The following is a 27,494-nucleotide window of genomic DNA, read 5'->3' as shown; positions in this document are numbered from 1 at the left end:
CACTGTGGTGGCTTCTCTTGTTGCGGAGTACGGACTCTAGGTGCGTGGGCTCAGTAGTTGTGGCTCATGGCTCCAGAACGCAGGCTCAGTAGCTGTGGTGCACGGGTTTAGTTGCTCTGCAGCATGCGGGATCTTGCCGGACCAGGGTTCGAACCCGTGTCCCCTGCATTAGCAGGCAGATTCTTAACCACTGTGCTACCAGGGAAGTCCCAGAGTCACTTATTTTTAAAATTACTAGTTTAGATTTTTTTTCTTGAATTAGTCTTGATAATATCTATTTTTCAAGAAAATGGGCATTTAAGTTTTCAAAATCATTAGCATAAAGCTGTTCATGCTATTCCTATGATCTTTCTATCCCAAAATTGCCTATCTTTTTTGTTCCTAGCATTATTTGTGCCTCTTCTTTTTTAATTTTGAGCAGTCTTCTAAAAGCTTATTAATAGAAAAAAATCATTTATTAATTTTTATCATCTACTGCTTTTGCTGAGCATCTCTATTTTATTTTGTTTTGTTTTCTATTTCTGCTCTTCACTATTTTCTTCTTTCTTTCTTTGGATTCACTCTGTCCTTTTTGCAACTTCTTCAGTAATACTTAACATATTATGAGCATTTCCTGCTGTTTCATAAATGCATTTAAGAGCATAAATTCCACTCTAAGTTTTGCTTTACTTCAATTTCACAAGTCCTGATATTTCCACTGTGATTTTCTCTAATCCATGGATTAGTTTGTTTTTAGTCTCTAAACATACAAAATTTCTAAAGATTATCTTTTTATTGTGCTATATGACATAGATTCTTTGGAATTATGGAGACTTGCTTTGTTACATAGTTGCAATCAGTATTTATAAACGTATCACATAAACTTACTCTTCGTTATGGGCAAAATTTAGTATATCCATTATATGAAGCTTGTTAACTGTGTTGTTAAAAAGGGATTCAACCCTACCCATTTGGAACCTGGAATGCGGCCGGTTAATAACCAAGTAAAGGTTTTGATTCCTGAAAGCTTAATGGAAGAAGTGCTTAGCTCTTTCCATCAGAACAACCACTATGGGAGGGATGCCACCCTATAATGGATACAAGATTTTATTCAAGGACCTATTATGTCCAGGACTGTTCAAAGGGTTATACAGAAGTACTCGACTTGTGTTAAAAATAACACCAGAAATAGGCCTCCTCCCCCTCATATGGAATTCAGGAGGAGGGGGTGGTGAGGGGGGCAGCCCAGGGAAAGACTGGCAGGTAGATTTCATGGTTATGCCCAAGACTAAAGGAAACTTTCGTTATCTACTGGTAATGGTAGACACTTTGACAGGCCGAGTGAAAGCACTCCTGTGTCAGAGAGAAAGGGCTTCTGGGGGAGTGAAGTCCTTACTTAAAGAAATAATTCCCAGGATTGGACTCCCCAGCTCAATTCAGAGTGACAACAGATGAGCTTTTGTTGCCAGTAGTACACAAGGGGTTTCAGAGCAACCTGGAATAAAATGCAATTTACATGCATCCTGGAGATCCCAGTCAACTGGGAAAATGGAGAAGAGGAATTATACTTTGAAAGGACTATAGACAAAATCTGTCAAAAAACTGATTTAACATGGGACAAAATATTGTCATTTGCACTGTTTAGAATCAGGGTGGCCCCTAGAAGCAGACTCCAATTGAGTCCTTATGAGATATTGTACGAGAGACCATTCCTCTATTCTGAGTTGCTAGGCAGACAAATTTCTTTTTTTTTTAAATGGTGAGTCTTTTTTTTTTTTTAATAGTTTTAAATTTATTTATTTATTATTTATTTATTTTTGGCTGTGTTGGGTCTTCGTTTCTGTGCGAGGGCTTTCTCTAGTTGCGGCGAGCGGGGGCCAGTCTTCATCGCGGTGCGCAAGCCTCTCACTATTGCGGCCTCTCTTGTTGCGGAGCACAGGCTCCAGATGCGCAGGCTCAGTAGTTGTGGCTCCCAGGCCTAGTTGCTCTGCGGCATGTGCGATCTTCCCAGACCAGGGCTCGAACCCGTGTCCCCTGCATTGGCAGGCAGATTCTCAACCACTGCGCCACCAGGGAAGCCCCAAATTTCCGATCAGAAGTAAAAGAATTAGATACTATAAGGTTATGTACAAACACTGGAATTAGTTTTGAATGCTATTCATAGATTTGCCAATAACAGGATTAAGTACCCTACAGATTTCCCCCTCTATCAGATAAAACCTGGGGAACAGGGAGCTTTGAAAAACCTGGAAAGAAGTACTCCCAGAAAACCAACCACAACCCCAGTGGATAGGGCCTTATCAGGTTTTGCTAGTAACTAACTCTTCTGTTAAACTTGAAGATGTTAAGCTTTGGATCCATTCCCAAGTGAAGGGGTGATCCCTCTTGCCCATCACCACAATAAAGGAGAAAACTGCTGCTGAAAGCCATTAACAGATCTTAAAGTCCTCTTTAGAAGAAACAGTAAGAAACAAAGGGGATGGCTCCTTACATTAAGGTAAGGACTGTAATTTTTCTGTTGCTGGAGGAAAGTCATATTATCTGTGTACCAAAACCCTGCCTTTGTTTGATCCTGGAGGCTAGCTGTGACTCCTTCTCAAGATAAAGTTACTTTACTCTTTCACTATAATTACACTACTCTGGAACTGAAGTACCCATTTCTTTCACACTCTCATTTAGACCTAGAAAATAATGGTAAAAATGCCAAGTACCACCTCTGGGAACAGGCCTATGTAAACACCCAGCAAAGCTTTTTGAGCATGCTGATCCAACTGGAAGCCAAAGTGGCATGTAAGCAATGGCCCACTATACTGGGGTGCAGAAAGCCAGAAAGCCAAGCTTTGGGAAACCTATGGCCCCACCCTGGGCTATGGGATATTTTGAGCAGTAACTGTGAGTTACACCACTGCACCTTGACGGCCTCAGGTCCCTGGATTAATAAAAAGGGGCTATATCAGGTAGTACAACTGGTAGGCAAAGGGGGCAGGAACATTTTCCAGAGACAGAACATACTGCCTATGGGAAGCCACTGGGCCCTGGTGAATAAAGAAGCTGTGCCCCACATTTGGACGCCAGTCTCCATGTTGAGCTGCACTTTGAAAAGCAACATTTGGTTCTGCCCTCAAACCCAGTGGGACTCAGAGACCACTCTGACTTGGCCTACAAGAAAGACCCCCATACAAGATAACATATGGTATATGGGAAAAGGAAAGTTCTGCTGAGAAAGAGTCAGTAATGAGACAGTCGTTATATCTGATGGGTATTGGAACAATAACGCCTTCAGTATGAATGACACAGGAATTTGGTGCAATTATGGTACAGTCAGGAAACTGTAATGTAAAAAAATAAATGTATGATAACACTGAGGTAGATGACTATATGTACTGGAACTGAAACTAACCCCTCGAGCCCCCACTCTACTGTGTAAGTTGAGGACAGCTGGCCTGAGGACAGATTGGAGGAAAAATCTGAACTAGTCCAGCAGGTCTTGCAAAAGAGTGCTAAAGAATTCCACTGAGTACAGATAATGGTAGACAAGGGAGGAAAGAGAATAGTGCAACTAACAAGAGACTATGCAAACATTGTTCAGGAATCATCAGTTGGTTTTCTTCTTTCCCAGTCCGTGGGAAATTTTTATTAAAGAGAAGGCTGCTCTCTTTCTGACAGTCATTCTCTCATTTTTCTTACAGAAGTGTTATTGTAAGAGAAGGATATAGCAAGCTAAGAAAAAGAAATTTTAATGTTAAGCCCTGGGGCATCACCTGGTCACCTCACCACCTACCAAACAGAAAATTGTGCACAAGCTGATCACATTCCCCAGGGCCACCTCCTTCACCTTGCCTTTAAAACCCCTTCCCTGGACTTCCCTCATAGCGCAGTGGTTAAGAATCTGCCTGCCAATGCAGGGGACACGGGTTCGAGCCCTGGTGCAGGAAGATCCCACATGCCATGGAGCAACTAAGCCTGTGCACCACAACTACTGGGCCCACGTGCCACAACTACTGAAGCCCACACGCCTAGAACCTGCACTCCACAATAAGAGAAGCCACTGCAATGAGAAGTCCACACATTACAATGAAGAGTAGCCCCCGCTCGCCGCAACTAGAGAAAGCCCATGCTCAGCAACAAAGACCCAACACAGCCAAAAATTAATTAATTAATTAATTAATTTAAAAAAAAAAAAAACCAAAAAACCTTCCCTGAAAGCCAGCACAGAGTTAGGGTCTTCTGACCATTAGTCGCCTGTACTACTTTCTTGGTACCTTGCAATAAATGTTGTACTTTCCTTCACCACAACCTGGGTCAGCAGACTAGGTTTGCTGTATGTGAGGCAAGTGGACCCAAGTTTGGTACAGTAACACACACTTAAACAGCACATACAAAGTCTCACGCCCTCTGGTACCCAGGGCAGAAGCAGTAATTTGAAGGGAGCCTGGGTAAGACCTACCTGCTGATCTTGGAGAATCTCCCACAGAGGCAGGAGAAATATAATATAATATAATAACCAGAAAATATAAACCAGCTTTACAAAAAATGTTAAAGTGACTTCTCTAAGCGACAAAGAAAATGCCACAACTAGAAACATTAAAAGTACAAAAGGAAAAAGCTCCTTGGTACAGACAAATATACAGTAAAGGTAGCAGATCATCCACACACAAAGCTATAGGAAGGTTAAAAAACAAAAGTAGTAAAATCATCTATATCCACAATAAGCAGTTAAGGGATACACAAAACAATTGGATGTAAAATATGATGTCAAAAACAGTAATCATAGGCACAGGGGCCTATGATTAAGCCCTGGGGCCTCAGCTGGTCACCTCACCACCTACCAAACAGAAAATTGTGCACAAGCTGATCACATTCCCCAGGGCCCCCTCCCTCACCTTGCCTTTAAAACCCCTTCCCTGAACTTCCCTGGTGGCGCAGTGGTTAAGAATCTGCCTGCCAATGCAGGGGACACGGGTTCGAGCCCTGCGCTTAATCATAGGCACATCTCTTGAAATGAAGAGATCAGCAACTTGAAACAATCACACATTATATATAGATTGTTATACATAAACCACATGATAACAACAAACCAAAAATCTGTGATACACACACAAAAAAAGAGAAAGGAATCCAAGCAACACACTAAAGACAGTCATCAAATAACAAGAAGAGAATAAGAAAGGAACAAAAAACAACTACAAAAAACAAGCTAAAAACAATTACCAAAACGGCAATAAAGACATACGTATCAATAATTACTTGAAATGTAAATGAACTAAGTGGTCCAATCAAAAGACACAGAGTGGATGAGTGGATTCAAAAACAAGACCTGTATATATGTTGCCTACAGGAGACACATGGCATATCTAAAGACATGCAAAGACTGAAAGTGAGGGGATAGAAAAAGGTATTCCATGCAAATGGAAAGAAAAGAAAGCCAGGGTAACAATATTTATATGAAACAAAATAGACTTTAAAACAAAGACTGTTACAGGAGACAAAGAAGGACATTACATAATGAATAAGGGAATCAATCCAAGAACATTTAACAATTATAAATATATATGCACCCAACATAGGAGCACTTACATACATAAAGCAAATATTAACAGACATAAAGGGAGAAATCAACAGTAACACAATAATAGTAGGGGACTTCAACATCCTACTTCCATCAATAAAGAGATCATCCAGACAGAAAATCAATAAGGAAATACTGGCCTTAAATGACACATTACACTAGATGGACTATATATACATATATAAAACATTCCATCCAAAAGCAGAAGAATGCACATTCTTTTCAAGTATACATGGAACATTCACCAGGATAGATCACATGCCAGGCCAGAAAACAAGCTTCAGTGAATTTTTAAAAAGATCAAGCATCTTTTCTGACCACAACTCTATGAGACTAGAAATCAACTACAAGGGACTTCCCTGGTGGTGCAGTGGTTAAGAATATGCCTGCCAATGCAGGGAACACGGGTTTAAGCCCTGGTCCGGGAACATCCCACATGCCACAGAGTAACTAAGCCCGTGCGCCACAACTACCGAGCCTGCACTCTAGAGTCCACACAAGCTACAACTACTGAAGCCCGCGCGCCTAGAGCCCATGCTCCACAACAAGAGAAGCCACTGGAATCAGAAGCCCGTTCACCTCAACGAAGAGCAGCCCCTGCTCGCCACAATTAGAAAAAGCCCACGCACCTCAATGAAAAGTAGCCCCCGCTCGCCACAGCTAGAAAAATCCCGTATGCAGCAACAAAGACCCAACACAGCCAAAAATAAATAACTAAATAAATTTATTAAAAGAAAAAACAATCAACTACAAGAAAAAAAACTGCATAAAACCTCCACAAATGTGTGGAGGCTAAACAGTATGCTACTAAACAACCAATGGATCACTGAAGGAATCAAAGAGGAAACCAGAAAAATACCTGGAGACCAATGAAAACAAAAATCCAATGATCCAAAATCCATGAGATGCAGAAAAAGCAATCCTAAGAGGGAAGTTTATAGCAATAAAAGATTACCACAGGAAACAAGAAAGAAATCAAATAAACAACCTAACCCTACACTTAAAGGAACTAGAAAAAGAAGAACAAACAAAACCCAAAATTAGTAGAAGGAAAGAAATCATAAAGATCACAGCAGATTTAAAATGAAATACAGACTAAGAAAACAATAGAAAAAGTCAATGAAACTAAGAGCTGGTTCTTAGAAAAGCTAAACAAAATCAGTAAACCTTCAGCTTGACTCATCAAGAAAAAAAGAGGGTCCAACTCAATAAAAACAGAAGTCAGATGCTACAACTGACACTGCAGAAATACAAAGGATCATAAGAGACTACTATGAACAACTATATGTCAATAAAGTGGACAACCTAGAAGAAACAGACAAATTCCTAGTAATGTACAATCTCCCAAGATTGAACCAGGAAGAAATAGAAAATATGGACAGACCAATTATCAGTAATGAAACTGAATCAGTAATTTAAAAAAAAAACTCTTAATGAACTAAAGTCCAGGACCAGATAGCTTCACAGGTGAATTCTACCAAACATTTAGAGAAGAGTTAACACCTACTCTTTCAAACTACTGCAAAAAACTGCAGAGGAAGGAATGTTTCCCAACTCATGCTACAAGGCCAGCATCACCCTAATACCAAAACCAAACAAAGATATCACAAAACAATAATGTTACAGACCAGTATCACCAATGAACATAGATGCAAAAATTCTCAACAAAATATTAGGAAACCGAATCCAACAGTACATTAAAAGGATCATACACCATGATCAAGTGGCATTTATCCCAGGGAGGCAAGGATTTTTCAATACCCACAAATCAATCAATGTGATACATCACATTAACAAACTGAAAAATAAAAACGATATGATCATCTCAATAGATGCAGAAAAAGCTTCTGACAAAATTCAACATCTATTTATGATTAAAAAAAAAAAACTCTCCAGAAAGTGGGTATAGAGGGAACATACCTCAACATAATAAAGGCCATATATGACAAGTCCATATCTAACATCACACCAATGGTGAAAAGCTGAAAGCATTTCCTCTAAGACCAGGAACAAGACAAGGATGCCTGCTCTCTCCACTTTTATTCAACATAGTTTTGGAAGTCCTAGCCACAGAAAACAGATAAGAAAAATAAATAAAGGGAACCGAAACTAAAGGGAAGAAGTAAAACTGTCACTGTTTACAGATAACATGACACTTCAGACATATAAATTCCTAAGATGCCTACTAGAGCTCATTAATGAATTCAATAAAGCTGCAGGATACAAACCTAATATACAGAAATCTGTTGCATTTCTATCCACTAACAATGAACTGTCAGAAAGAGATATTAAGGAAACAATCCCATTCACAATAGCATCAAAAAGAATTTAAAACCTAGGAATAAACCTAGGAGGTAAAAGACCTGTACTCGGAAAACTACAAGACACTAATGAAAGAAACATAAGATGACACAAACAGATGGAAAGATATACCATATTCATGGATTGGAAAAATTAATATTGTTAAAATGACCATACCACCCAAGGCAATCTACAAATTCAATCAAATCCCTATCAAAATCCCAATGGCATTTTTCACAGAACTAGATCAAATAATTTAAAAATTGTATGGAAACAAAAGACCCCAAATAGCCAAAACAATCTTGAGAAAGAAAAACAGAGATGGAGGAATCACATCCCTGACTTCAGACTATACTACAAAGCTACAGTAATCAAAGCAGTATGGTACTGGCACAAAAGAGACATATAGATCAACGGAACAGAATAGAGAGCCCAGAAATAAACCCACACACTTATGGTCAATTAATCTATGGCAAAAGAGGCAAGAATATATACAATGGGGAAAAGACAGTCTCTTCAATAATTGGCATTGGGAAAACTGGACAACTACATGTAAAAGAATGAAATTAGAACATTTTCTAACATCATATACAAAATAAACCCAAAATGGATTAAAGACCTAAATGGAAGACTTGAAACCATAAAACCCGTAGAAGAAAACACTGACGGAATACTCTTTGACATAAATTGTAGCAATATTTTTTTTTAATCTGTCCCCTAAGGCAAAGGAAACAAAAGCAAAAACAAACAATTGGGACCTGATTAAATATAAAAGCTTTCACACAGCAAAGGAAAACATCAACAAAATGAAAAGACAACCTACCGAATGGAAGAAAATATTTGCAAATAATATGACCTATAGGGGGTTAATATCCAAAATATATACACAGCTCATACAGCTCAACATTTTAAAACACCCAATTAAAGAATGCAGAAGACATGAATAGATGTTTCTTCCATAGGAGATACACAGATGGCCAACAGGCATGTAAAAAAATTCTCAACATCGCTAATTATGAGACAAATGTAAATAAAAACCACAATGAGATGGCACCTCACACCTGTCAGAATGGCTATCATAAAAAAAAACACAAACAATAAGTGCTGGCAAGGAAGTAGAGAAAAGGGAATCCTCATACACTGTTGATGAGAATGTAGATTGGTGCAGCTACTGTCGAAACAGTCAGGAGGTTGCTCAAAAACTAAAATAGGGGCTTCCCTGGTGGTGCAGTGGTTAAGACTCTGTGCTCCCAATACAGAGGGGCCAGGTTCGATCCCTGGTCAGGGGACTAGATCCCACATGCACGCCACAACTAAGAAGCCCACCTGCCACAACTAAGGAGCACACAGGCCGCACCTAAGGAGCCGGTAAGCAGCAACTAAGGAGCCTGCCTGCTGCAACTAAGACCTGGGGCAATCAAATAAATAAATATTTTTTTAAAAACCTAAAAACAGAACTAGCATACGATCCATCAATTACACTCCTGGGTATATATCCAAATAAAACTAAAATGCTAATTCAAAAAGATACATGCACCCCAATGTTCACAGCAGCATTGTTTACAATAGCCAAGATATGGAAGCAACCTAAGTGTCCATCAACAGATGAATGGATAAAGAAGATGTGGTATATATATATAATGGAATAATATTCAGCCTTAAGAAAGAATGAAATTTTGCCATTTGCAACAAAATGGATGGACCTGGAGGGTATTACGCTTAGTGAAATAAATCAGACACAAAAAGACAAATACTGCATGTTATCACTTGTATGTAGAATCTAAAAAATAAAACAAACTAGTGAATATAACAAAAAAGAGACTTACAGATATAGAGAATAAACCAGTGGTTACCAGTGGGTAGAGGGAATATGGAGAGACAAGATAGGGGTAGGGAATTAAGAGGTACAAACTACCACATATAAAATAAATAAGCTACAAGTATATACAGTGCAGCACAGGGATTATAGCCAATATTTTATAACTATAAGTGCAGTATCCTCTATAAAATTTTGAATCATTGAGACTGGTACAAGTTGGCAGAGTAGAAGGACGTGTGCCCACTCCCTCTTGCGAGAGCACCGAATCACAACTAACCGCTGAACAATCATGGACAGGAAGACACTGGAACGCAACAAAAAAGATACCGCACATCCACAGACAAAGGAGAAGCCACAGTGAGATGGTAGGAGGGGTGCAACCACAATAAAATCAAATCCCAAAACTGCTGGGTGGGTGACTCAAAAACTGGAGAACACTTATACCACAGAAGTCCACCCACTGAAATGAAGGTTCTGAGCCCCATGTCAGGCTTCCCAACCTGGGGGTCTGGCAACAGGAGGAGGAATTCCTAGAGAATCAGACTTTGAAGGCTAGCGGGATTTGACTGCAGGACTTCAACAGGACTGGGGAAACAGACTCCACTCTTGGAGGGCACACACAAAGTAGTGCGTGCATTGGGACCCAGGGGGAAGGAGCAGTGACCCCATAAGAGACTGAACCAGACCTACCTGCTAGTGCTGGAGGGTCTCCTGCAGAGGCAGGGGGTGGCTGTGGCTCACTGTGGGGACAAGGAAACTAGCAGCAGAAGTTCTGGGAAGTTGTCCTTGGCATGAGCCCTCCCAAAGTCTGCCATTAACCACATCAAAGAGCTGGGTAGGCTCCAGTGCTGGGTCGCCTCAGGCCAAACAACAAACAGGGAGGGAACCCAGCCCCACCCATCAGCCGACAAGCAGATTAAAGTTTTACTGAGCTCTGCCCACCAGAGCAACAACCAGCTCTAACCACCACCAGTCGCTCCCATCAGGAAACTGGCACAAGCCTCTTAGATAGCCTCATCCAACAGATGGCAAACAGCAGAAGCAGGAAGAACTACAATTCTGCAGCCTCTGGAAGGAAAACCACATTGACAGAAAGATAGACAAAATGAAAAGGCAAAGGACTTTATACCAAATGAAGGAACAAGATAAAACCCCAGAAAAACAACTAGATGAAGTAGAGATAAGCAACCTTCCAGAAAAAGAATTCAGAATAATGATACTGTAGATGATCCAGGACCTCGGAAAAAGAATGGAGGCAAAGATCAAGAAGATGCAAAAAATGTTTAACAAAGACCTAGAAGAATTAAAGAAAAAACACCTAGAAGAATTTAAGAACAGAGATGAACAATACAGTAATTGAAATGAAAAATACACTAGAAGAAATCAATAGCAGAATAACTGAGGCAAAAGAACGGATAAGTGACTGGGAAGACAGAATGGTGGAATTCACTGCCATGGAAAAGAATAAAGAAAAAAGAATGAAAAGAAATGAAGACAGCCTAAGAGACCTCTGGGACAACATTAAACGCAACAACATTCTCATTACAGGGGTCCCAGAAGGAGGAGAGAGAGAAAAAGGACCCAAGAAAATATTTGAAGAGATTATAGTTGAAAACTTCCCTTACATGGGAAAGGAAATAGCCACCCAAGTCCAGGAAGCGCAGAGAGTCCCAGGCAGGATAAACCCAAGGAGAAACATGCCAAGACACATAGTAATCAAACTGGCAAAAATTAAAAACAAAGCAAAATTATTGAAAGCAACAAGCAAAAAACGACAAATAACATACAAAGGAACTCCCATAAGGTTAACAGCTGATTTCTCAGCAGAAACTCTACAAGCCAGAAGGGAGTGGCATGATATATTTAAAGTGATGAAAGGGAAGAACCTACAACCAAGATTACTCTACCCAACAAGGAACTCATTCAGATTCAATGGAGAAATCAAAAGCTTTACAGACAAGCAAAAGCTAAGAGAATTCAGCACCACCAAACCAGCTCTACAACAAATGCTAAAGGAACTTCTCTAAGTGGGAAGCACAAGAGAAGAAAACGACCTACAAAAACAAATCCATAACAATTAAGAAAATGGTAATAGAAATATACGTATCGATAACTGCCTTAAACGTGAATGGATTAAATGCTCCAACCAAAAGACACAGTCTCACTGAATGGATACAAAAACAAGACCCATATATATGCAGTCTACAAGAGATCCACTTCAGACCCAGGGACACATACAGACTAAAAGTGAGGGGATGGAAAAAGATATTCCATGCAAATGGAAACCAAAAGAAAGCTGGAGTAGCAATATCAGATAAAATAAACCTTAAAATAAAGAATGTTACAAGAGACAAGAAAGGACACTACAAAACGATCAAGGGATCAATCTAAGAAGAAGATATAACAATTATAAATACTTATGCACCCAACATAGGAGCACCTCAATACATAAGGCAACTGCTAACACCTATGAAAGAGGAAATTGACAGTAACCCGATAACAGTGGGGGACTTTAACACCTCACTTACACCAATGCGCAGACCATCCAAACACAAGCTTTAAATGACACAACAGACGAGATAGATTTAATTGATATTTATAGGACATTCCATCCAAAAACAGCAGATTACACTTTCTTCTCAAATGCCCACGGAACATTCTCCAGGATAGATCACATCTTGGGTCACGAATCAAGCCTCAGTAAATTTAAGAAAATTGAAATCATATCAAGCATCTTTTCTGACCACAGCGCTATGAGATTAGAAATCAATTTCATGGGAAAAAACGTAAAAAACACAAACACATGGAGGCTAAACAATACGTTACTAAATAACCAAGAGATCACTGAAGAAATCAAAGAGGAAATCAAAAAATACCTACAGACAAATTACAATGAAAACACGACAATCCAAAACCTATGGGATGCAGCAAAAGCAGTTCTAAGAGGGAAGTTTATAGCAATACAAGCCTACCTCAAGAAACAAGTAAAATCTCAAATAAACAATCTAGCCTTACACCTAAAGGAACTAGAGAAAGAAGAACAAACAAAACCCAAAGTTAGCAGAAGGAAAGAAATCATAAAGATCAGAGCAGAAATAAATGAAATAGAAACAAAGAAAAGAATCGCAAAGATCAATAAAACTAAAAGCTGGTTCTTTGAGGAGATAAACAAAATTGACAAACCATTACCCAGAATCATCAAGAAAAAGAGGGAGAGGACTCAAATCAATAAAATTAGAAATAAAAAAGAAGAAGTTACAACAGACACCACAGAAATACAAAGCATCCTAAGAGATGACAACAAGCAACTCTATGCCAATAAAATGGACAAACTGGAAGAAATGGACAAATTCTTAGAAAGGTATAACCTTCCAAGACTGAAGCAGGAAGAAACAGAAAATATGAACAGACCAAACACAAGTAATGAAATTGAAACTGTGATTTAAAATCTTCCAACAAACAAAAGTCCAGGACCAGATGGCTTCACAGGTGAATTCTGTCAAACATTTAGAGAAGAGTTAACACCCATCCTTCTCAAACTCTTCCAAAAAATTGCAGAGGAAGGAATACTCCCAAACTCATTCTATGAGGCCACCATCACCCTGATACCAAAACCAGACAAAGATACTACAAAAACAGAAAATTACAGACCAATATCACTGATGAATATGGACGCAAAAAAGCTCAACAAAATACTAGCAAACAGAATCCAACAACACATTAAAAGGATTAGACACCATGATCAAGTGGGATTTATCCCAGGGATGCAAGGATTCTTCAATATACGCAAATCAATCAATGTGATACACCATATTAACAAATTGAAGAATAAAAACCATATGATCACCTCAATAGATGCAGAAAAAGCTTTTGACAAAATTCAACATCCATTAATGACAAAAACTCTCCAGAAAGTGGGCACAGAGGGAACCTACCTCAACATAATAAAGGCCATCTACAACAAACCCACAGCAAACATCATTCTCAGTGGTGAAAAACCAACCACTTCCTCTAAGGTCAGGAACAAGACAAGGATGTCCACTCTCACCACTATTATTCAACATAGTTTTGGCAGTCCTAGCCACGGCAATCAAAGAAGGAAAAGAAATTAAAGGAATACAAATTGGAAAAGAAGAATTAAAACTGTCACTGTTTGTAGATGACATGATACTACACATAGAGTATCCTAAAGATGCCACCAGAAATCTACTAGAGCTGAATTTCAATCAATGAATTTGGTAAAGCAGCAGGATACAAAATTAATGCACAGAAATCTCCTGCATTCCTACACACTAATGATGAAAAATCTGAAAGAGAAATTAAGGAAACACTCTCATTTACCATTGCAACAAAAAGAATAAAATACCTAGGAAGAAAAAAGACTTGTATGCAGAGAACTATAAGACACTGATGAAAGAAATTAAAGAGGATACAAACAGATGGAGAAATATTCCATGTTCTTGGATTGGAAGAATCAATACTGTGAAAATGACTATCCTACCCAAAGCAATCTACAGATTCAATGCAATCCCTATCATATTACCAATGGCATTTTTTACAGAACTAGAACAAAAAAATCTTAAAATTTGTATGGAGACACAAAAGACCCCAAATAGCCAAAGCGGTCTTGAGGGAAAAAAATGGAGCTGGAGGAATTAGACTCCCTGACTTCAGACTATACTACAAAGCTACAGTAATCGAGACAATATGGTACTGGCACAAAAACAGAAATATAGGTCAATGGAACAGGATACAAAGCCCAGAGATAAACCCACGCACTTATGGTAAAGTAATCTACGACAAAGGAGGCAAGGATATACAATGGAGAAAAGACAGTCTCTTCAATAAGTGGTGCTGGGAAAATTGGACAGCTACATGTAGAAGAATGAAATTAGAACACTCCCTAACACCATACACAAAAATACACTCAAAATGGATTAGAGACCTAAATGTAACACCGGAGACTATAAAACTCTTAGAGGAAAACATAGGAAGAACACTCTTTGACATAAATCACAGCAAGATCTTTCTTGATGCACCTCCTAGAGTAATGGAAATAAAAACAAAAATAAACAAATGGGACCTAATGAAACTTAAAAGCTTTGCAAAGCAAAGGAAACTACAAACAAGACAAAAAGACATCCCTCAGAATGGGAGAAAATATTTGCAAATGAATCAACAGACAAAGGATTAATCTCCAAAATATGTAAACAGTTCATGCCGCTCAATATTAGAAAAACAAAGAACCCAATCAAAAAATGGACAGAAAACCTAAATAGACACTTGTCCAAAGAAGACATACAGATGGCCAAGAAGCACATGAAAAGCTGCTCAACATCACTAATTATTAGAGAAATGCAAATCAAAACTACAATGAGGTATCACCTCACACCAGTTAGAATGGCCATCATCAGAAAATCCACACACAATAAATGCTGGAGAGGGTGTGGAGAAAAGGGAACCCTCTTGCACTGTTGGTGGGACTGTAAATGGATACAGCCACTATGGAGAACAGTATGGACGTTCCTTAAAAAACTAAAAATAGAATTACCATATGACCCAGCAATCCCACTACTGGGCATGTACCCAGAGAAAAGCATAGTTCAAAATGACACATGCAGCCTAATGTTCACTGCAGCACTATTTACAATAGCCAGGTCATGGAAGCAACCTAAATGGAAGCAACCTAAATGCCCATCGACAGACGAATGGGTAAAGAAGATGTGGTACATATATACAATAGAATAGTACTCAGCCATAAAAAGGAACGAAATTGGGTCATTTGTAGAGACATGGATGAATCTAGAGACTGTCATACAGAGTGAAGTAAGTCAGAAAGAGAAAAACAAATACCGTATATTAACGCATATATGTGGAACCTAGAAAAATGGTACAGATGAACCGGTTTGCAGGGCAGAAACAGAGACACAGATGTAGAGAACAAACATATGGACACCAAGGGGGGAAAGTGGTGGGGTTATGGTGGTGGTGTGATGAATTGGGAGATTGGGATTGACATATATAAACTAATATGTATAAAATGGATAACTAATAAGAACCTGCTGTATACAAAAATAAATAAAATAAAATTCAAAAAATTTTTTGAATCATGTTGTACACCTAAAACAAATATAGTATTCTAAATCAACTGTACCTCAAAAAAAATAAATTAATTAAATGTTTTACATTTCACTCTGTCCTAAAATATAGTTAGCTGGGTTTAGAATTCTAAATTAACAGTAGGTTTCCTTAAGCATGTTCATGCTACTTCTAGTGACATTTCATCTGATACTTATTGATGCTCATAAGAAATCTGTTGTAAGTCTACTTTTTGTTTCTTTGCAGGCAAAGTATAAAGAGGTTTATAATATTCTTTGTAGAACCACACTGCCTAGTTTCAAGTCCAGTTCCACCAACAACCTATATTAGTTGTGTCTTTTATGATGCTCTGACATCTCGGGGCCTTGAGGACCCAGGAGGTGACTGCCCCTTCCAGGGTTAGCTAAGTCTGAGAAACTGCAAAGAATTTTCCTTCTGAGCACACCTTTCACATGCAAACCAACCAATCCTTAGTCTCTACTCTGCAACGCCTCCTTTATTTATCATACACCATGCCAATATTCCCCTCACCCTGAATCAACCCAGGGCCAGGTATCAGACAACTAGGGACCTCCCCTACAGGCCAGAGGCTGCCAAAATTATTCAATCTATCCAACCCTAAACTTGTTCAGCTTGCCTATCCTGTCTTATCCATTCCTTCCCATGAAAATCACAACAAAGGCTCTGGCCCATGGTTTCCCTCTCACTCCTTCTACACCGAGGAACCCTAATGTTTCCCCATGTGGCTGTGCATGGCATGGCACATCCCCTCTTCTTGGAAACAACACTAAACTCTTCTTTCAAGGCAGCTGTCTTTGTGTCTGTCACCTTACCATCCATGATTAAAAAGAAATCCTGAGTACACTTTAAAACACAACTAGACATATGATTATGGGCTAACCTCTCTGTGTCTCACTTTCCTCATCTACAAAATGGCAGTAGTAATAGGACTACTTTAAAGGGTTACTATAAATATTATATGAGTTGATACATGTAAAGCACACAGAATAGTGCGTATTCCAAGTTAAGTGCTCAATAAATATTACTTATCATTATCATGATTATTTTATTTCATCCGCCAGTTTTAAGATCTTTTGTTTCTGATGTTCTTAAATGTCCCTATTTTATGTCTGTGTATGGGATTGTTTTTATACATACTGCTCAGGATTTGGTGTGCTCCATTCTATTTTTTCCTTCTGCTACTCCTATTAGATGTATGTTAGACTTTCTTACTCTATACCCCAAATATCAGCTTCTTCCATATTTTCTACCTTTTTCTGTCCCTGACATGCATTATGGATTGTTTCCTCAAATCTATCTTCCAATTCATCCTTTATTTAGCTGTATTTAGCTTGCCATTCAATCTATCTACTATTTCAATAACTTTCTTTTACTTCTAAAACTTCTATTTGGCTTACTTTCACACTTGCCTGCTCTTTTTACACACTATTCTGTTTCTGTCCTAAATTATGACAGATTGTAAAAATGGCCACAAGTTATTCCTTTTCCTATGTGAATGTTCCTTGCTAGTGCCTTCCCATACTATGGACTAGTCTTACCCCTGACTTTGGCCATAAGACAACAGAAACGTGATGCAGGCAGAGACTTGAGAAGCACTTGCACACTGAGGCTTCTGTCTTTGCTGCTCTTGGGAACTGTGTGACCACACCATGAAAAGATGCCCAGCTTACTCTGCTGAATGAAAAGAGAAATGCTGCTGAATATCCCCATTTGCCCAAACACCAGTACAAACTGACAGCCAGCACCAACTGACAGGCATATGAGGTAATCTCTAGCTAACCAGCCCCTAGCTGACCCTACAAAACCCATATTCAACCCTTAGACTTATAAGCAATAATAAAATGGTTGTTTTAGTAACTGAGCTTTGGAATAGTTTACAGTGCAGCAAAAAGCTAACTGATACATGTGGTTTCTAAACCTTCCTTTACACTTTAAACATACTTATTTTAAAGTTTCTCTGTTGGAACCACTATTTCTAATAATTAGGGCTGGCTATCCTTCACGGTGGTTTGTCTATATGCTTTGTAATCTTTGATTGAAAGCTCATCTTCAGTGGGTATATTTTCTGTGGGAGTCCTATGTGCTCTGGGCCAACTGTGCACACAGCAGTTTTAAACTTTCTTGGTCAAAGTATGACAGGTATTACAAATTTCTGGATTTCTCAACCTGGGTTCCCAGCACTATGAGGACAGTATGAATTCAAACCCCACAACCATAAGTGGTTTTAATCAGAGTTCCAATTTCCACTGTTTAATGCTCTTGGTAAAAGAAAGTTTTCATGCTGTTTCTATAGTCTAATGGAAAAAAATTTGCTAGTCCCTATTTCCTTGAAAGTGTACACCTTCAAGACAATCACCTTTAAGCTAGGCTGACTTTAACTCTGTTGCACATAAGGTCCAAGTAATTAAGGTCTCTTATCAGTTTCTGATAATCCTATAACTTGCTTCAAGCATTCCCTCAGTGCTACAACTTTTCCTGAGTTTCCTCTTCTCTTCCTTCTCACAATTCCAAGTTCTTTCACTGCATCCTAACTAAAAGTTTCATGTGTATGGAAGGAGCAGAGGATGCTGCCTGGAAGTAAAAGTAACTTCTTAAATCTGAGCACATTATTCCCCTGCTTCAAATCTTTCAATAATTCCCCATTGCCCACATCAGTGTTTCTTAATATACTGACCTCTAGAAAATCAGTGGCCCTAAGTTGTCTATCAAGAGTGCTACAGGTTTGCCTCTCAGTTTCAGAGGAAAAAGTGATAAATTTTTTTTTTATGGCTGCATTGGGTCTTCGCTGCTGTGCATGGGCTTTCTCTAGTTGCGGCGAGCGGGGGTTACTCTTTGTTGCAGTGTGCAGGTTCCTTATTGTGGTGGCTTCTCTTGTTGTGGAGCACGGGCTCTAGGCACACAGGCTTCAGTAGTTGCAGCACATGGGCTCAGCAGTTGCGGCACGCAGGCCCTAGAGCACGTGGGCTTTAGTAGTTGTGGCACATGGGCTCAGTAGTTGTGGCACACAGGCTCAGTAGTTGTGGCTCGCAGGCTCTAGAGTGCAGGCTCAGTAGTTGTGGCGCCTGGGCCTAGTTGCTCCGTGGCATGTGGGATCTTGCTGGACCAGGGATTGAACCCATGTCCCCTGCACTGGCAGGCAGATTCTCAACCACTGTGCCACCAGGGAAGTCCCTGATAAAAAAATTTTGTTCATAGACTTTTTTTTTCTATTTTTAAGGTGTTTTAGACATAGTAATATTAACCCTTTAAATGTACAGCTCTAAGGTTTTGATAAATGCCATCAAATCAAAATTTAAAAGTCTTATCAACCCAAACAATTCTGTCCCCTTTTGTAGTCAAATCTCTTCCACACCTAGTTCTGGAAACCACTGATCTGTTTTCTGTCACTATAGTTTTGCCTTTGCAAGGATGTCATATAAACGAAATCATACAGTATGTAGCCTATGAGTCTGGTTTCCTTCACTTAGCAAAAGGCAACTGAGAATCATCCGTGTTGTTGTATTAGTAATTCATTTTTTTTTATTGCTTAGTACCATTCCATTGTATGGATATACTAGTTTGTTTATACATTCCCCAGCTGAAGGATATTTGGCTTGTTTTCAGTTTCTGGTGATTATGAACAAAGTAGCTATAAACACTTGCATACAGATTTTTTTGTGTTAACATAAGTTTTCACTTGGGTAAAAACTTAGATGTGAGTCATAAGGTAAATGTATTTTAACTTTATAAGAAACTGCCAAACTTTTCCAAAATGGATATACCATTTTGTATTACCACCAGTCAATTATTAGAGATCCAGTTGTACTGCATCTTCATTCACACTTGACAGGGTCAGTCACTTTAATTTTATGCATTCTAATAGGTGTGTAGTAATATCTCATTACGGTTTTAACTTGCATTTCTTTTTTTTTTTTTTTGATGTGGACCATTTTTAAAGTCTTTACTGAATTTGTTACAATACTGTTATTTTATGTTTTTGGTTTTTCGGCCACGAGGCATGTGGGATCTTAGCTCCCCAACCAGGGACTGAACTTGTACCTCCTGCATCAGAAGGCAAAGTCCTAACCACTGGACCGCCAGGGACGTCCCACTTTCATTTTTTTAATGACCAGTGATGTTGAGCATCTTTTCATGGGTTTATCTGCCATCTCTATTTATTCTTTGGTGAAGAGTCTGTAAAAAAATGTTTGCCCTTTTTTTTTGGCTGCACCACGTGGAACGCGGGATCTTAGTTCCCCGACCAGGGATCAAACCCATGCCCTCTGCAGTGGAAGTGCAGAGTCTTAACCACTGGACCGCCAGGGAAGTCCCTGCCCATTTTTAATAAGGTTGTTTGTTTCCTTATCACTGAGTTTGGGGAGTACTTTATATATATTCTGGATAAAAGGTCTTTGTTAGACATATGATTTGTAAATATGTTCTTCCAGCCTACAGCTTGTCTTTTCATTCTCTTAAATGTGTTTGCAAAGAGCAAAAGTTCTCAATTTTGATGAAGTCAAATTAATCAACTTTTAACTTTATGGATCATGATTTTGGTGTGTCATAAAAGAAATCTTTCCTTAATCCAAGGTCACCAAGTTATTCTCCCATACTTTTCTCTAGGAAATTAACAGTTTTAGGTTTTACATTTAGGTTTATGATCCATTCTGAGTGGATTTTTGTATAGAGTGAAAGTTATAGATTAGGGTTCTTTTTTTTGCATATGCATATGCAATTGTTCTAGAATCATTTGTTGAAAGGACTGCTGTTTCCCCATTTAATTGCATTTGCATCTTTGCCAAAAATCAATTGACTGACCGTGTGTATACATGTCTATTTCTGCACTGTTTCACTGATCTATACGTTGACTCAACCTTTTTTCCAATGCCACATTCATCCTGATTACTGTATATTTACAGCAGACTTGAAATCAGGTACTGTGTATCTTTGAACTTTGTTTTTTTCAAAATTGTTTTTGCTACTCCAGTTTGCCCTTCCATATAAATTTAAGAATCAGCTTGTCTATTTCTACAAAAAAATTCTTCTGAAATTTCAATTGAGTCTTCCAATCCATTAATATGGATTATCTATTTGTTCAATCACCTATTATGTTTTTCACATGTTTGGTAATTTCCAGCATACAAATATTGCATATACTTTTTAAAGAGTTATACCAAAGTATTTTATGATTTTTAGTAAAATTATAAATAATTATTTGGTTTTTTTAAATTTCAATTTCCAGTTTTTCACTACTAGTATATAAAAACCACTGAGTTTTGTGTATTTCCTTGTATCCTGTGACCTTGCTAAGCTCACTTATTAATTTTGGGACCTTTATTTGTAGATTGTTTTGGATTTTTCTACATAGACAGTTATGTTGCCTGTGAATAGAGACAGTTCAATTTCTTCCTTTCCAATCGATATGCCTTCTATTTCTTTACCTTGCTTTACTTCACAGGCTAGAACCTACAGTACAATGCTGAATAAAAGTAGTGAGAGCAAATATCCTTGTATTGTTCCTGATCTTAGGAGAAAAGTATTCAGTCTTTCACCATTAAGGATGATGTTAGCTGTAGACTCTTTGTAGCTGTCCTTTTTCTCTTTGAGGACATTCCCTTCTATTCCATTCTATTCTGAATTTTGTCAGAAGCATTTTGTGCATTAATTAAGGTGAACATATGATGTTTCTGTAGTCTGTTAATATAATACATTTCCTCAATTAATATTCCCAGAATAAACCTCACTAAGTCACGATACAATATCCTTTTTAAATATTGTTTTGGATCTGCTAGTTGTTTTTTTTTTAAATTTTTGGCTACATTGGGTCTTCATTGCTGTGCACAGACTTCCTCTAGTTGCGGTGAGCAGGGGCTACTCTTCATGTGGTACGCTGTCTTCTCATTGTGGTGGCTTCTCTTGCTGTGGAGCATGGGCTCTAGGCACGCAGGCTTCATTAGTTGTGGCTTGCGGGCTCCAGAGCGCAGGCTCAGTAGCTGGGGAGCACAGGCTTAGTTGCTCCACGGCATGTGGGATCTTCCTGGACCAGGTCTCAAACCCATGTCCCCTGCATTGGCAGGCAGATTCTTAACCACTGAGCCACCAGGGAAGCCCCTGCTAGTATTCTGTTAATGTTTTTTGTGTCTATGTTCACGAGATACTAATCTCTAGTTTTCTTGTGATGTCTTTGGTTTTCACATCAAGGTATTGCTGGTCTCATAAAATAAGTAGGCAAGTGTTCCATCTTCTTTTATGTTCTGGAAGAGTTTATGTAGAACTGTATTCTTTCTTCCTTAAAAAGTTTTAAGTAGGATTCCCACATTATCTTTTTAAGGTCTTAGGGTCTAAAGTGACATGCTCTCTTTCATTCCTGAGTTTTGAGGATTTGTGTCTCTTTTTTTTTTTTCTCACCATTTTCTTTTTTTTTTTTTTATTGGGGTATAGTTGTTTTACAATTCTGTGTTAGTTTCTACTGTACAGCGAAGTGGAGTTCCCTGTGCTATACAGCAGGTTCTTATTAGTCATCTATTTTATACATATTAGTGTATATATATCAATCCCAGTATCTCCCAATTCATCCCACCACCTCCCCCACCCCTCTGCTTTCACCCCCTTGGTGTCCATACATTTGTTCTCTACATCCGTGTCTCTTTTTCTTTTTCAGCCAGTCTAGCTAGAGATTTCTCAATTTCATTGATATTTTCAAAGACACAGGTTTTAGTTTCATTGAGTTACTCTCCTGTTTTTCCATTATCAATTTCATTGCTTTGTGCTCTTAATAGTCTCTGCCTTGTGCTTATTTTGATTTGAAATAGCTCTTTTTTCTCAAGCTTCTTAAAATTGAAGCTTAGATCACTAATCTAAAATCTCCTCTTTGCTAATGTAAATATTTAATGCTAAAAATTTCCCTCTAAGCATTGATTTGACTGCATCCTTCACATTTTGATATGCTGTTTTTTTTCTTTCATTCAATTAAAAATATTTTCTAATTGCACTGTGACTTCCTCTTTGACCCATGGGATATTTAGAAGTATCTTACTTAATGTCCAAATATTTGGGAATTTCCAGGTATCTTTATTATTGATTTTTAGTTTAATTCCATTGTGGTTGGAGAACAGGCTTTGTATATTTTCAATTCTTTTAAATCGTGGCTTGCTTTATGACACAGAATATGGTCTCTCTTGATGAATATTCCATACTCACTTGAAAAGAATGTATATTCTGTTGTTGCTGGGTAGAGGGACCTACAAATGACTATTAGGTCAAGCTAGTTGATGGTGCTTTTCAGGTGTTTTCTTCCTTACTGATTTTATGTCAAGTCATTTTGTTGATTACTAACAGAGGAGTGTTGAAGGCAGGGGCCAGTCAATCACGAAAGTCCTTTTTAGCTAAATTAAGGAGTATGAAGCTTACCCTGAGTTATGGAAGCTGACGGGAGATTAACTTTAAGAAATAGAACAATGAGATTAAAAAATTTTCTTTAGAAAACTTGACAAGGTTGAAAATAGGTTGGAGAAGAGCTAAAGTAGAGATGCGGAGAACCAATAGGGAGGCTTTTAACAATAATCAAGGAGAAACATGTACTTGAATTAAGGCAGTAGCTCTGAGAACAATCAAGAAAAAACAGAGTTAAGGAGATAATAAGAGAAAAGAATCTGAAAAACAACTGGGTGAGAGATGGAGAGGAATGGGTAAAAGGGAAGAGGCAATTATGATTCTCAGTTTCTGGTTTGGATTACTGAGTATATAAGGGATAACATTTACCAAAATAGAAAAATACAAGAAGAGAAATGGATTTGAGGGAAAGGATGAATTCCCAATTTCAACATGCTGAGATGAAAGTTCTTGTAAAATATTCATGAAAGATGTCCATTAAGCTATGTGGGCTCGGCAGAGAGGTCTACACTATAGATATAGATTTATGTCATCAGCACATATTATTAATTGAAACCATAGTTTTGGATGAAGTTATTGAAGATCAGCATATAAACCAGTGTTTCTCTAAATGTCACCCTAAAATTATCTGCAGATTATTAAAATGCAGATTCCTAGACACCATTTTAGATTAAATTTATCTAAGTCTCATAGGCTGAAACCAAGGTGTTAGCTGGGCTGTGTCACTTATTGAAAGCTCTGAGGGAGACTGCACTTCCAGGCTCATTCAGGCTGCTGGCAGAATTCAGTTCTATGCAGCTGCAGGACTGAGGTCCTTGTTTCCTTGCTAGTTGTTGTCTGAGTGCCACCCTTCACTCTCAGAGCCCTCCCTCTAGTCTTTGCAGGTAGCCCCTTACATCTGAGAACCAACAACAGCTTATCCTTCTCACATTGCCACATCTCTGACTCTTCTGTTTTCCTCTTCCACTTTTAAGGGTCTGTGTGATTACATTAGGCTCTCCCAGAACATCTAAAATAATCTCCCTACCCTACAATCCTGTAACCTGAATTCCATCTGCAAAGTCCCCTTTTCCTTGTAATGTACCATATTCACAGGTTCCAGGGATTTGGGCATGGACATCTTTGGGGTGCCAGTATTCTGCCTACCACAAGCAGTCTGATACAAGTCCTTTTGTAGACATATATTTTCATTTCTCTTGGGTAAATATCTAGGAGTGGAATTGCTGGGTCATAGTGCAGATATATGTTTAACTCTATAAAACACTGGGCACACAGCTGAATAAAGACTACATCACCTATCTTTCCTTCTTGTTAGTGTGTCACTGACTAAGAACTGGTTAATGGGTTTTAAGTGGATGTGTCATAAGCAACACCTGAGAAGCGTCCTTAAAGAGAAAAGTATGTGCCTTTCATCAAGCTTCCCCCTTGCTATGAGCAGGTGGCATTTGGAATTAAAGCAGTCATCTCAACCATGAGGTAGCATGCTAAGGATGGCAGAACAGCAAGACAGAGGAGTCTGAATCCCTGATGATCACAGAGCTGCTGCCATACCATCTGTGGCCTGCCTACCTATAGAATCATATGCATATTTAAGCCATTATTATATTTTCTATGTAATGCAGCCAAATCCAATTCTAACACATCACGGTTTTAAATATCTATATGCGAGTGATCCCAAAGTTGTACCTCCAGCCACAATCTTTCCAGACTCATCTATCCAGCAGCTACTGGAACATTTCCACTTGGATGTAAAACAGGCCTTTCAAACTTAACTGTCCAAAACAGAATTCTTTATTTTTTCTCCCCAAACTCTTCCTCCTCTCATTCTCCTCATCAGCACCAAACAAATAGTAAATGGTTTTTTATAAATGGTGAATGCTCTACCTCAGAGCTCAAGCAAAAAACACATATGTTGTCCTTGATTCTTTGCTTTCGCCTCACCTCGTATCCAAACCATGCACAATTCTTGTTCTCTGCCATCAAAATATATCCCAAATCCAGCCATTTTTTTCCATCTTCACTGTTACTACTCTAGTGCAAGTCACCATCATCTCTCATTTGCAATAGCATCCTCAATGGTGTTTTTGTAGCTTAAAAAATCCTTCCCAGAGAGATGAAAAAGTTCTGGAGATAGGTAGTAGTAATGGTTGCATGATAACATGAATATCACTGAACTGTACACCTAAAAGTGGTTAAATTGGTAAATTTTATGTTACATGTATTTAACCCAAATAAAACAAACAAAAAAGAAATCTTTCCATGAGACAAGATAGCCTCCTATATTTCCTATATTTTTTTCTAAATATTTTTCATGTGTGTCTTTCACACTTAGGTCTTCAATCCATTTGGAAATTACTATTGTGAATGGTGTGAAGTAGGAATCTAATTTTGTCTTCAATCTATATGGATATCACATATCTCAGCATCATTTATTGAATACTCTGTGCTTTTGTAATACCAAAGCTTACCAAAGCTAACCTTATACTCAGCTTCCATATGTATGCGGACATGTTTCTAAGCTCTCTATTCTGTTCCATGAGTCTACTTTCCTGTCCCTAAACCAATACCAGTAATTAAGACAGTAGTCTCAATTATCACGGCTTTACATTGTTTTGATATCTGGGAGGAAGAGACTTTATTTTTCTTCAAAATTGAGTTAGCAATTCTGGGTGCTTTGTCTTTTCATATACATGTTACGTTCAGCATGTCAATTTCCATGAAAAACCATACAGCAATTTTAATTGGAATTGCAATGAATCTGTAGAATTGGAGAAAACTGACATCTTTATGATACTGAGTCTTCCTATCCACCAATATGGTATATCTCTCCATTTACCTGGGTCTTCTTTTATGTGTTTCAGTAGAGCATTATAATTTTCTCCTTAAAGGACTATGAAGCTTTAGTCTGATCTATTTCCAGATACCTTCAGTTTTTAATATAGTTATGAATAGTTATCTTTTTTATTATTAAAATTCCTAGTTAGTTTTTGCTGGTGTGTAGAAGTTACTGTTTTACTCAGAAATCTGCTTGAACTGAAGGCCATTTCTGATGACCTCCTAACCAAAGAAGCCCTCCCCTCCCAGTCATTCTTTATAACTTCACATCAGTTAACCTTCTTGTTAACTGATTTTTAGTGTCCCTCTCCCCCACTATAATTAGTTGCTTGTTCACGATTGTATCCCCAGTGTCTAGAATAGGGTCTGTGTAACACGTAATTGTGCAAAATGTCTGCTGAATAAATAAATGAGGTCTTAAACCTGGATGATTTGGAAAATACAGGAAGAAAAGCAGATTTTGAAGTGAGGGTGGAGTGAGAACTAGTTCAGTTTGAGAGGCGAAGTTTAGAGTTCTCACAGGTCGTTAATGTGCAGGCATCAGGCCAGCACCTGGAGCACAAGAATGGAGGTTTGATGTGATGGAAGTGATGAGACCGTCAAGGAGGAGAATGCATTCAAGAAGGAAAAAAAAGAAAATATACTTGGGAAGAACTACACCTGGGTCAGATTAAAGAGAGAGGGAGCGAGCATGCACAACAATATGGAAACCAACCGGACGGGAAAGATTTGAAACACTGAAAGAGGGAAATAAATCGAAGAGCTAGGTTCGTAAATCACATGAACACACAATTAGAGAAGTACAATTTCATTTAAGGAACAGAAAGCAAGAACCTCATTTCTCCACTGGTAAAACCAATTGGAGAACGACACAGCTCTATTAGACCACAGATCCGAATTTGGGGAAGAGAGTAATTTTATTTTACTCTGGGTCTTTCACTTTAATATGACAATTCCCGGTCTTGGAGGACCTATCAGCATTCAATCTATTCAACCTCTCGGGTCACAGCTAGACACTACCGTCTGAAAGGTTCGGATTTAAACGAGGAGACTGTTTCCTCCTCATTTTCATCGTCTTGCCGTGACCACCGCGCCCGGGCTAAAGGTACCGGCAGGTGCTCTTTGGGCCTTGGATTGTAACTAGAGAAGGGTGGCAACCGGGAAAGAAGAGTCGGGCTGCCGAGGCTGCGAGAGAGGCCCTCACCTCACGCCCAGCGGCGGGTCAGCGCGTCAGTCAGGGGCCGCGCCCCGTCGCAGCCCTCCCCACTCCCCGCCGTGCCGGGCTTCGCCAGGGCCCCCGCCCGCCCCCACGAGCCCAGCCTTCCCTTCCTACCTGCCGGCACGCGGACTCAGCCAGCCCCCAGTTCGGCAGGGAGACCACCACTCTCCGCCGCTCCCAGCCCGCGCGCGCCCCCGACCAGCGGCTGGGTGCACGTGACCCCGCCCTCATTGCACGCCGCCCCGCCCCCTCAGCCCAGGCTGCGCCCCGCCTCCCGCCGG

General features: G+C 39.0%; 1 protein-coding gene across 4 annotated transcripts in view; it reads right to left on the bottom strand.

Moving 5' to 3' along the window:
- Positions 1-27,440, bottom strand: part of SERAC1 (serine active site containing 1) — an 80,676-nt gene extending 53,236 nt beyond the window's left edge. Inside the window, exon 1 of one of the 4 annotated variants that reach the window (XM_036871948.1) lies at positions 27,328-27,440. The gene's annotated coding sequence lies outside the window, so the exon portion shown is untranslated. The remainder of the gene's footprint in view (positions 1-27,327) is intronic. The other 3 variants (XM_036871949.1, XM_036871947.1, XM_036871950.1) reach the window with 3 other exon arrangements.
- Positions 27,441-27,494: the final 54 nt, after the last annotated feature.

The sequence above is a fragment of the Balaenoptera musculus genome, chromosome 12 (genome assembly GCF_009873245.2).
Source record: "Balaenoptera musculus isolate JJ_BM4_2016_0621 chromosome 12, mBalMus1.pri.v3, whole genome shotgun sequence".
Lineage (NCBI taxonomy): Eukaryota > Metazoa > Chordata > Mammalia > Artiodactyla > Balaenopteridae > Balaenoptera > Balaenoptera musculus.
The sequence above is the reverse complement of the archived record's forward strand: the minus strand, read 5'-3'. Positions and strand labels throughout refer to the sequence as shown.